Genomic DNA, 11,161 nt, shown 5'->3' with positions numbered 1-11,161 from the left:
CTTGTGACCCTCACTATTGGCCGCTGAAAGGTCATAGTTTTTCATTTGTGACCTTTTTGTGACCAAAAACAGAAGGTCAAAAGCTGGCGGTCGTAAACTGAAATTAATGACCTGCTTTGTGATATGTAAAAGGTCATTGGTTCCACGACCACGTAGACATCCAGCGTGGCAAGCTGATGTGGATAAGAATCAGCCCGGTCCAATTCATTGTTTTACATGGACCGAGCTCATTAATTCAGCCTATTTGTTGTTTTTTTCTTTCAATTTGGGTCAACTACATAAGCCAAGCCCAACAGACTTCTATTTTTGGGCCACAATCTTTTACAGTCGATATTTTTTTAGGCCTCGGCCTTTTTCCAGCCCACTTGTTAGTTTTCTTTTGTTTCTTTTCCATTTTAAAGTAGGTCCCAATAGTCAAATGGGAACCAATTACCAGAATTGCTGTTTGGGTACCACATGTCAGTTCTATATTTGTGCAATTATATAATTTGATTAAAAAAGAGCCAATAAGGCATAATATTTCATACAACAGCCAAGCAAAGTACATTCCAATCATACATAGTACAGATCTGGTATTCAGCTATAAAATACTACTAAATATACACATAACTAGCTCCAGTGAGCTAAAACGCATTGTTGGGTGTGGTTTTTCTTCGGGATTCTTCTTCCTAGAGCTCCTGTGCACCCAACTTTTGAAGAATGAAGGCCAACATCTACAAATAATAAATTATGGAAAGTTAGAAACATAATAAAGTGACAAGGTCAAGATAGGCACAAGCAGCACGAGAAAACAGGATAATTGTGGTTCAACATATGCAAATATCTGAATACTATGTCATAGCAAAAAAATGACTAGTCGTCCACTGCCAATCAATTTCGGCATGGGAAACGATCACCAATGATCTACAGAAATTTCTGATTGCATGTGTACATGTCCATGCAGTTAAACTGAGTTGAGACAAAGAGTCAACACCAATTCAGATTCATCTCCCTGAAGGAACTCAGAACAAGAACAACTGCTCAAATTCAGAAGTTTCAACATAGGAACAGAACCAAATTGGACACCTTTAACAGGAAAAACAAAAGATAGGCATTGTTATATATAGTTGTGCTAGGTAATTTTAAAAACATAACCAAATGCTAATAGGAAGAACACCAAGATTGCATTCTGTATGAAGATAAACTAGAGCCAAAGGAAGGGTAACAGATGAAGAAAAAATCCTGACATACAAAGGTAAGCTCATTGTGCATTTTCTTTTTCAATGTGATACACAATAAGCATAAGTAACCACCAAAATCTCTCAATACCGACCATTAACTAGACAAGTTCCAACATAAAGGAAAAGCAATTATAGAGGTGTGACTTCAGGTACAAACATAGCAAGGCCACAGCAGCCACGCAGTCACTTAACTACAACGATTCTTCCTACTGCTGGCATCCTTAGAAGTGAAAGCTTCTTCTAACCAGTCTATTACTTCATAATGTCATGGGATGTCTATATATTCAGTAAAATAAATATAGTAGTAGGTATGTAGGACAACAGCATGCGCCCTTATCACCCAAGAAGAGGCTCCCAACGTATCTACTAGCAGGAATCTTAAAACACATCCATCAACTCTTCTCATTATCTTGGCCAAGTTAATACTCGCTCACTTAGCTATTGCATACACACAAGTCAGAATAATACATCACAACAACTAAACGACCTTAGTCATTGTGGATTCCGAGTCCAGCGATGAATGAACATGCAAGTTTCGTATATACCGAGGTTCTTGTCGAGGGTGCGGGTGAACTGGTGGAGCGCAGGGGGCACCTTGAGGCGCTATTTGAGGATGCGGCGCTGGCGCTGGATGCGGATGACCTTGGGCAACTTGACGAACCGGTGGAGGTCCTTCTTGGGCGGCAGGGCGCCACTGATGCCGAACTGCTTCGGCCTCTTCTCGAACAGCGGGTTCACCAGCTTGTCCTGCAACCACACACCAACGCAACCCAGTTAGATCACACGCGCCAGGACTGGGAGATTCCAAGCAGGTGTTATTTCTGCCATTTATTAATTACACATGCAACACTTATATTCATAGCACTACTGGTACTTGTTGTACCAGGAACAGGATGCGGCAGTGGAGCTTCAAGAAAAATATTTAGGGGCCAAAACAAAGAGGAAAATACCATTGCTATCCATGTGAGTCCAAGAGGTCCAATGGTTATTATGATTATCATGCATTACATATACATCAGCTCGCTCTTCCTAGAAATCCACAACCTTTCCTGCGATGCTTGTCATGGGACAACGAAGTGACCTATCAATCACATAACGCAGTCCTAGATAAACGTCTCTATTTGATCTAAACTAAACCAAGATAGTATGCATTGCGGCTACAACCAACCTACAACAACCGTAGACAGTGAAGCATACCAGACCACAAGAACATGGAACGGTCCCTGTGTACATCTAATATGATCTCTCTTTGTCACGATATTAATCTAACCAACCTCAAGATTGCAGAGTAGAACAACCGCACAGACCAATCATGTAAACCCTTGCTCACCACAATGGTGTAGGCGCCCTCGTCGGCCGGCATGGACTTCTCCGTGTACCTCACGTCCCACCACAGCACCGTCACGTCCTAGGTCAGCGTCGTGTCGCCCTGAATTGTCTGTGTCACAACCATATTCAGTCAGTCAATCAGCCGGCTCTGCAGTTTCGAATGAAATTTTCTGAAGGAACGCATTCAAATTTATGTTGTTTGTAGCTCGGCGGCCTTGATCTCGATGGTCCGCGCTCGTCAGCGGCCCTGCATTCAGAAACAAGCACGCTCATATACACACATACAGAAACGCAGCGAGCAACAAACAGAAACAACGTGCATGATGAACGGATTCAGATTTCTTCTATTAGATGTAGCGCGGTGTTGTTCGATTGATTTACTAGTCCACAGGAATGAGGAGGCACTGGAATCGCGCAGAATCAAATTGTTAGTCCTATGCAGCATAACTACCCAGACCATTGCTGCCACTCAAGAGAGATCCAGGCAAGGCCGGCGGTGAAAAATCACAGCGTCCGTTGGATTTAGTCGACAACGAGCGCACTGACGCCGGCGGTTGCAGCAACGGCTTCTGCTTCCCGATGGACTAAATCCTAGGGTCAGGCGAGCGAATCAGGGGGTGAGGGAAAAAAGACGCACCTTCTAGTCGACGGCGTGGAAGAAGCCGACGAAGGAGTCGACGACGGGGCCGAACCCGCCGCGGAGCTCGGTGGAGACGCGGCCGAAGAGCTCCGCCACCACGTCAGCGTGCTCGTTTAGCGCCGGACACACCTCCTCCACCGCTCACCCAACTGCCGCCGCCGCCTGGGAGGGCACGGGAGAAGGGCACGGGCACGCCGGTGGGCCCGTTGGCGTCGTCGCCGCCGACCGGTGCCGGCGCCTGCTGCGGGGAGGATGCGGATTCGGAGGAGATTGTGGAGCGGCAGGGTCGGACGGAGACGGCGTGGAAGGGTAGCCGCCACGGACGCGCCCCCACGACGGGGTGATGGGTTGGTGCGGGGAGGAGGAGGAGGCGGCCATGGTGGACAGTACGGGGTGCGGGGGCAGCGGGGTTGTGTCGATTGGATCTGGGGATGAGGCAGGGGAAGCAGGCAGAGGGTAGGGAGAGATGGTGAGGGGAGTGAGGGACGAGGTGGGCGGTGGGTGAGGAAGACGGCGAGGTCGGCGGTGGGTGGGAGGAAGGGTTGCCGCGTGGGGAGAGGACTGGATCTCCGTCGTCCTTGGTTGAGGGGAGAGGAGGGGGTGAGGCGGAGGACAGGATCGGGAGGGGCCGGCGGCGGCGAGGAGATGGGGGGATCTGAGCTAGGGTTTGGGCTGCGGGTGGGGTATCTCTTTTTTATTTTATTTTCCTTTTTTATGTAGATATATGCATGGATGGATGTGGGATCGAGAGATGGATGGATGGATGTGCGCCATGTCATCGATCCATGGGAATGGTTCTGATTGGTTCGGAAAACCAGTGATTTAAAAGAGTTTTCAAGTACTAAAACTAGTGAAGTAGCTATCAAAAATATTTTGCAAAAGGTTACCACACAAATTTTCACTAGAGTTAGACCGCATTTTATGGATAAGGATCAACTTTTACGCATTTCTGATCTTTCTAGCTATTTTTAATCATTTTCTGACTGGAAAAAATGGATTTTTTGTGAATAACCAATCAAATATTTGTTGTAAAATTGGACTCCATCAATTTTCTAAAATACTACTCCATATTTAATATACAATTGACCAAAATGTTGGATGTCAAAAACTTTGATCCACCTCGTGTGAAAAAAAAATTCTACCGATTCAGCTGGAGCGGGTCAAATTTGAACTGCGGTTGCCTCATAGTTTGCTCTTTATTTTAAAAAATCATTTCTAGATACAAAAGTATCTATTTCTTCATACATACTCTAAAATATTTGTGAAAATCAAGCCCTAGCTACAAACGGTCATACCCGCCGTTGACCACATTTTCAAATGGGCATAGAAAATTCAAAAAAAATGAAAAATTGAAAAACCTTCTCATTGTGTCATTATATATGACCAAGTTACCAGGAAAAGTAATAAACTTGTAATATGGCAATTCTTTTAAAAAAGTGTTATCAGAAATGAGATATCATGTGTGAAGATTTATGGCTTTCAAGCCAAATGGTCAATCTTATGGTCAGATTCATGGCATAGTTTGTTCAAATGATCTCATATTATGCACAAGGGTGCATCTTGGAAAGGCAAACAATGTTGCCTAAGGGAGTTTTCATTTTCTTTGGACAAAAAATTCATTTTCTATTTTTTGAATGCCCAAAATGAGTTCTTTTTGTGAAGGACCTACCATATATTTGTTGCAAAATTGGACCAAATAAATTTTCTAAAATACTAGGCCATATTTGATTCACAATTGAAAAAATAGTTGGGTGTTAAAAGTTTTGATCCACCTCTGATGAAAAAGACAAAATTCCACCGATTCAGTAGGAAGCGGGTCAAATTTGAACTGCAGCCGCCTCATAGTTAGCTCTTTATGTTTAAATTTTTTTTTATAGGTACATAAGTATCTATTTAATCAGAGAAACATCAAAAAAAATTCAAGATTCAACCACTAGCTAGGAACGGTCAAACCCGTCGTTTTGATCGCATTTCGAAATGGGCATAAAAATTCAAAAAAAAATAAAAAAATTGGAAAACCTTCGCATCGTATCATTATATGTGACCAAGTTTCCAGAAAAATATTAAACTTGTAATACGATAATTATTTTAAAAAGGTGTTCTCAGAAATAAGCTATCATGCGTGAAGATTCAGGGTTTTCAAGCCAAATGATCAATTTTATGGCCACATTCATGGCATAGTTTGTTCAAATGATCTCATATTGTGCACAAGGGTGTATCTTGGAATCCAAACAATGTTGCCTAAGGGAGTTTTCATATTCTTTGGACGGAAAATTCATTTTTCATTTTCCGAGTGCCCGAATTGAGTTCTTTTTGTGAAGGAGCTACCATATAATTGTTGCAAAATTGGACCATATCATTTTTCTAAAATACTAGGCCATATTTGATTCACAATTGACCAAATATTTGGGTGTCAAAAGCCTTGATCCACCTCTGGTGAAAAAGACAAATTCCCGTCGATTCAGTAGGAAGCGGGTCAAATTTGAACTGAAGCTGCCTCATAGTTTGCTCTTTATTTTTCAAAAAATTATTTCTAGGTACATAAGTATCTATTTAATTAGAGAAACATCAAACTTTTTCCAAGATTCAACCACTAGCTAGGAACAGTCAAACCCGCTGTTTCCATCGCATTTCGAAACGGGCATAAAAAATCAAAAAATTGGAAAACATTCGCATTGTGTCATTATATGTGACCAAGTTTTCAGGAAAAATATTAAACTTGTAATACGACAATTATTTTAAAAAAGCATTCTCAGAAATGAGCTATCATGCGTGAAGATTCAGGGTTTTCAAGCCAAATGATCAATCTTATGGCCACATTCATGGCATAGTTTGTTCAAATGATCTCATATTGTGCACAAGAGTGCATCTTGGAATTCCAAACAATGTAGCCTAAGGGAGTTTTCATTTTCTTTGCACAGAAAATTCATTTTCCATTTTTCGAGTGCCCGAATTGAGTTTTTTGTGAAAGAGCTACCATATATTTGTTTTAAAATTGGACCAAATCATTTTTATAAAATATTAGGCCATATTTAATCCATAATTGACAACATGGTTGGGTGTCAAAAGTTTTGATCCACCACTTGTGAAAAAGACAAATTTCTGCCGATTTAGTAGGAAGTGGGTCAATTTTGAACTGCATCTACCTTATAGTTTGCTCATTATTAAAAAAATCATTTCTAGGTATATAAGTATCTATTTAATCAGAAATACATGGTTTGGTGGTGATACATTGAGGTTTGGATGGTGGACGAGGGCCCCAACTCCAGAGCGCGTAAATTCGCATGCCCGCCGCGTGGTGACCGCATGACCGTGGCGTTGCCATGTGTTCTGGGCGGCCTAGGCATGTCTAGGGGGTTGGGTACTCCCCAGGCAGGTGCTAGGAAGAAAATTACAACATAAGATTCTCACAAGGAGACCGAACTATGCTCAAACATGAATTAGCAGCCAAGTGTTTGATTAGCGATACAGGAAATACACGTGGCCAATGGGCGTGAGTTTTGGCTGAGGATGATCATCTACTAAGAAGACTGTCTTCACAATTTTTTAGCTCAAAAGGAGGAGCCTAGGTGGTACTTTCTTTGCAAAGTACCACACTGGACAGAAATATGAATATTGAAGCTGGGCTCAAAATAATGGATGGATTGAGCTGAAATTCGGTGGGGGTGGTTATTTGAGCATAGGAAAGCACTGTAGAAAATTGATACCATTTGGACATGCCAAAGTGGTACTTCCTTCACAATGCTATTCCCTGGACAGAAACTTGGGAAAATTAGCGAGAGAAATTGGATAAATGAAATGAGCTCAAATTTGGTGTAGGCAAGTTACATAGGTATGGTCATGCCCTGGTAAATTTTCAGATCATTTGGGTAAGCCTAGCTATTACTTACTTCACAAAGTTTCTCTTGAGATAGAAACTTTGAAAATTTCCTGAGAAAGATTTACCAGAAAAATGGAGCTGAATATTATCATGTGGCAATGATTTGGGTATGGAAGACTGCCCAAAAAGTTTGAGGGTAATAGGAGGGATCTGGATAACACTTGCTTTGCAATGTGCCAATCTGGCCATAAAATATAAATTGAACCTGGGCTCACATAGATGATTTGACTGAGCTGCAATTTGGAGGAGGGTGATAATTTGGGCATATGAAGGAACAGTATAAATTTCATGTCATTTGGATATATAAAAATGGTACTTCCTTCACAATGCTTTTAGGTGGAAAAAACTTTGGAAATTTGCCGAGGAAGATTTACTGGGCAAATGGAGCTGAATTTTGTCATGAGGGCAATGATTTGGATAGGAAAGAGTGCCCAAAAATTTTGAGGGCAATCAAAAATATATAAATAGCACTTTCTTCACAAAGTATTATTGTGAACAGAATAGAAAAATGAATATTGTTGAATTATTTTTGAACTAGGCAAGGAAGGATTTTTACATATTTGACGAAGATATGACCCAGAGAATTTACGAGATTTTTTGGGGAATTTTGGGAATGAAAGAAATATAGGTTGCTTCACAACCTAGGGAAAAAATTGACACATGGACATGACACATAGGCAAAACTGATGAGATGGCGCCTAGTCATCACAACCCACCACAATTTACAATGCTATGACCATCTATATTGGTAGTTAACAACTAGAGATAAGGCAGCGGACCAGCGCTGTTTGCTTTATGACCATTTCGTGTAAGAAAATTACGACCTTTCTGACCAAAATGGTCGCAATGGTTTAGGGTTTGTAGCCCCCCGAACAGCTTTTGACCAATTGGTCTCAAATGGTCATAGATCTATGACCAATTATTCCAGGGTTACTGACAGAAGGTCACTAGTTGACATATTTCTTGTAGTGTTTCAAAAAAAACAGTAGGGGTAGTCCTAGAGAACCATTAGCCATGATTTTGTTAGTCCGCACTCTGCAGCCATGCACTATTTTGAAGACTTCACCTGCTATCACTTCTGAAAGTGCAACTATCCCTAGGTGGTTTTGGTAATTCATAACAACATATAGCTCATTGAGCAAATGCTATTCCAAGATGACTATTTCAGGAAAGCTCAATGATTGGCATGGCATGGATGTGAAAGTGGAACCCTCAAAATGCTAAGGACAAAGGATTGGCTCAAGCTCAAAAGCTCAAGACTCTTCATTTTATATTTTAGTGATCCAAGATCACATTGAGTCTTTAGGAAAAGCCAATACTATCAAGGAGGGATGAGGTCTTGCTTAATGAGCCTCTTGCTTCATGTGCTTGATGATATGCTCCAAAATCCTCAGCTACTTTCCCACTTCCACAAATGACCTAAACCCTAAGCCAAACTCGGTCATACCGATTCTTTCTATCCGGTGCCACCGAGTTTCACTTGTCATAAGCCACTGCCAAACCCTAGCAATTCGGTTCTACCGATAGGGATCTCGGTCTCACCGAGATGGGATTGCAAACTCCCTGTTTCCCTTTCGTAACTTTTCGGTCTCACCGAAAGAGCGAATCGGTCCCACCGAGATTGCAATGTAAACTCTTTGTTTCCCTTTTGTAACTTTTCGGTCTCACCGAAAGAGCAAATCGGTCCCACCGAGTTTGCCTGACCAACTCTCTGGTTAGCTTATTACCAAACTCGGTCTCACCGAGTTTGTGTAATCGGTCTCACCGAGATTACGTTATGCCCAAACCCTAACCATATCGGTCCTACCGAGTTGCATGTCAGTCCCATCGAAAATCTCTAACGGTCACTAGGTTTACTTTTTGGTCCGACCGAGTTTGTTGATTCGGTCCCACCGAGATTGGAAAACTGTGTGTAACGGTTGGATTTTGTGTGGAGGCTATATATACCCCTCCACCTCCTCTTCATTCGTGGAGAGAGCCATCAGAACACATACACAATTCCAACTCATATGTTCTGAGAGAGAACCACCTACTCATGTGTTGAGACCAAGATATTCCATTCCTACCATATGAATCTTGATGTCTAGCCTTCCCCAAGTTGCTTTCCACTCAAATCTTCTTTCCACAAAATCCAAATCCTATGAGAGAGAGTTGAGTGTTGGGGAGACTATCATTTGAAGCACAAGAGCAAGGAGTTCATCATCAACACATCATTTGTTACTTCTTGGAGAGTGGTGTCTCCTAGATTGGCTAGGTGTCACTTGGGAGCCTCCGACAAGATTGCGGAGTTGAACCAAGGAGTTTGTAAGGGCAAGGAGATCGCCTACTTCGTGAAGATCTACCGCTAGTGAGGCAAGTCCTTCGTGGGCGATGGCCATGGTGAGATAGACAAGGTTGCTACTTCGTGGACCCTTCGTGGGTGGAGTCCTCCATGGACTTGCGCGACCGTTACCCTTCGTGGGTTGAAGTCTCCATCAACATGGATGTAGGATAGCACCACCTATCCGGACAACGGGAAAAACATCCGTGTCTCCAATTGCGTTTGAATTCTACAAACCCTTCCCTTTACATTCTTGCAAGTTGCATGCTTTACTTTCCGCTGCCAATATACTCTTTGCATGCTTGCTTGAATTGTGTGATGATTGCTTGACTTGTCCTACAATAGCTAAAATCTGCCAAGAACTAAAATTGGGAAAAGGTTAGGTTTTTATTTGGTCAAGTAGTCTAATCACCCCCCCTCTAGACATACTTTCGATCCTTCAACTTCAAACTTCTTTACTCTCCACCTTAGTGTTTCTTGACTTTCCAGATTTGTTTGCAAATAATCCCAATCATTAATCCGTCTAGCATTCATATTAACAAGAATACAAGGACCAGAAATCTCGTTGTTATCGGAAACTATACTATTCCCCCATCTCCATACAGTCCAAAAACTGCAGAGACCACCACCACCAACATAAGACGTTTCTCAGGTTTGTTGAATTTTGTAATCCATCCATTAAATAGGGGCCAGGCAATATCAGGAAAACCGAGCAAATTGAGAGCACATTTCAAAATATTTGAAAGCATTCTAGAGATAGAGCACTGCATGAAGAGATGATCAATAGATTTATCTTTGCTACAAAAAGGACAATGTTTGCTACCATTTTTGACCTGATTGTTCTATGGTATTTTAATCAATAAATCGAAGTATATATACAATAGGCCTCCAAATGAGGTCAACATATGCCAGTTTTAGGAATCATCAAAAAATTAGAAGAAACTATCTGTCCAGAGCTGAATCTTGGTGGCCATGGAAAGCTTTAGCTCTATACCTAGCCCTGGTAAGCCCTTCTCTCATGTATTATTTCCAGCCTTGAATGTGAGCTGCATCTTGTCTAAAGATCTTGTCATTACACACACACCAAATGCTCCAGCAGCTTGCTAGGATGATGTCTAGCACTACTGCAGGATGCTGCTAACACGACACAGCAATCAGAGACCCTTCGACGAAATTGTGTGCGATGTATTAATCGCAAATGGTGGAGTAAGAAAACTGAAAAAATGATATGAACTGTTTGCGATGGCGGGGACATCAAATATGATTCAGATTAGAGTTGCGTGTGCGATACGTGACATATAGTTGATCCATATGAACTGTTTGCGATGAGCATAACAACAAAAACAGTTAGCTATAGATGAAGGTGTGTGCGATATACGGCATACAGTTCACTCGGATGAACTGTTTGTGATTAGGCAACAACAGAAACAGTCAGCCAGATCAAGGTATGTGCGATATACAGTATATAGTTCACTCGGATAAACTGTTTGCGACGAGCCAAGACAGCAGAAACAGTTCAACTTAAGAAGATCTGTGTGATACATGACAAACAGGTCCATAATCTTAAATGTGTACGAATACCGATAATAACACAGATGATTGCTTCTAATAAGCCGTGTGTGTTATGGGCAAACACTTGCTGGTATACAATTGTCAGCGATTGATGAAATTGTAACATCCCAAAATTTCAATTTGGAATGTTTTACAGTTATTAGCTAAGCATCTATGCATTTTGTTTGACTTGAGTGTCATTTGAAAATTTCAGAGGCATT

This window comes from Triticum urartu, chromosome 4A (assembly GCF_056163025.1).
Source record: "Triticum urartu cultivar PI428250 chromosome 4A, HENAU_Tu73, whole genome shotgun sequence".
NCBI classification, from domain to species: Eukaryota; Viridiplantae; Streptophyta; class Magnoliopsida; order Poales; family Poaceae; genus Triticum; species Triticum urartu.
This window is presented reverse-complemented; position numbering follows the sequence as displayed.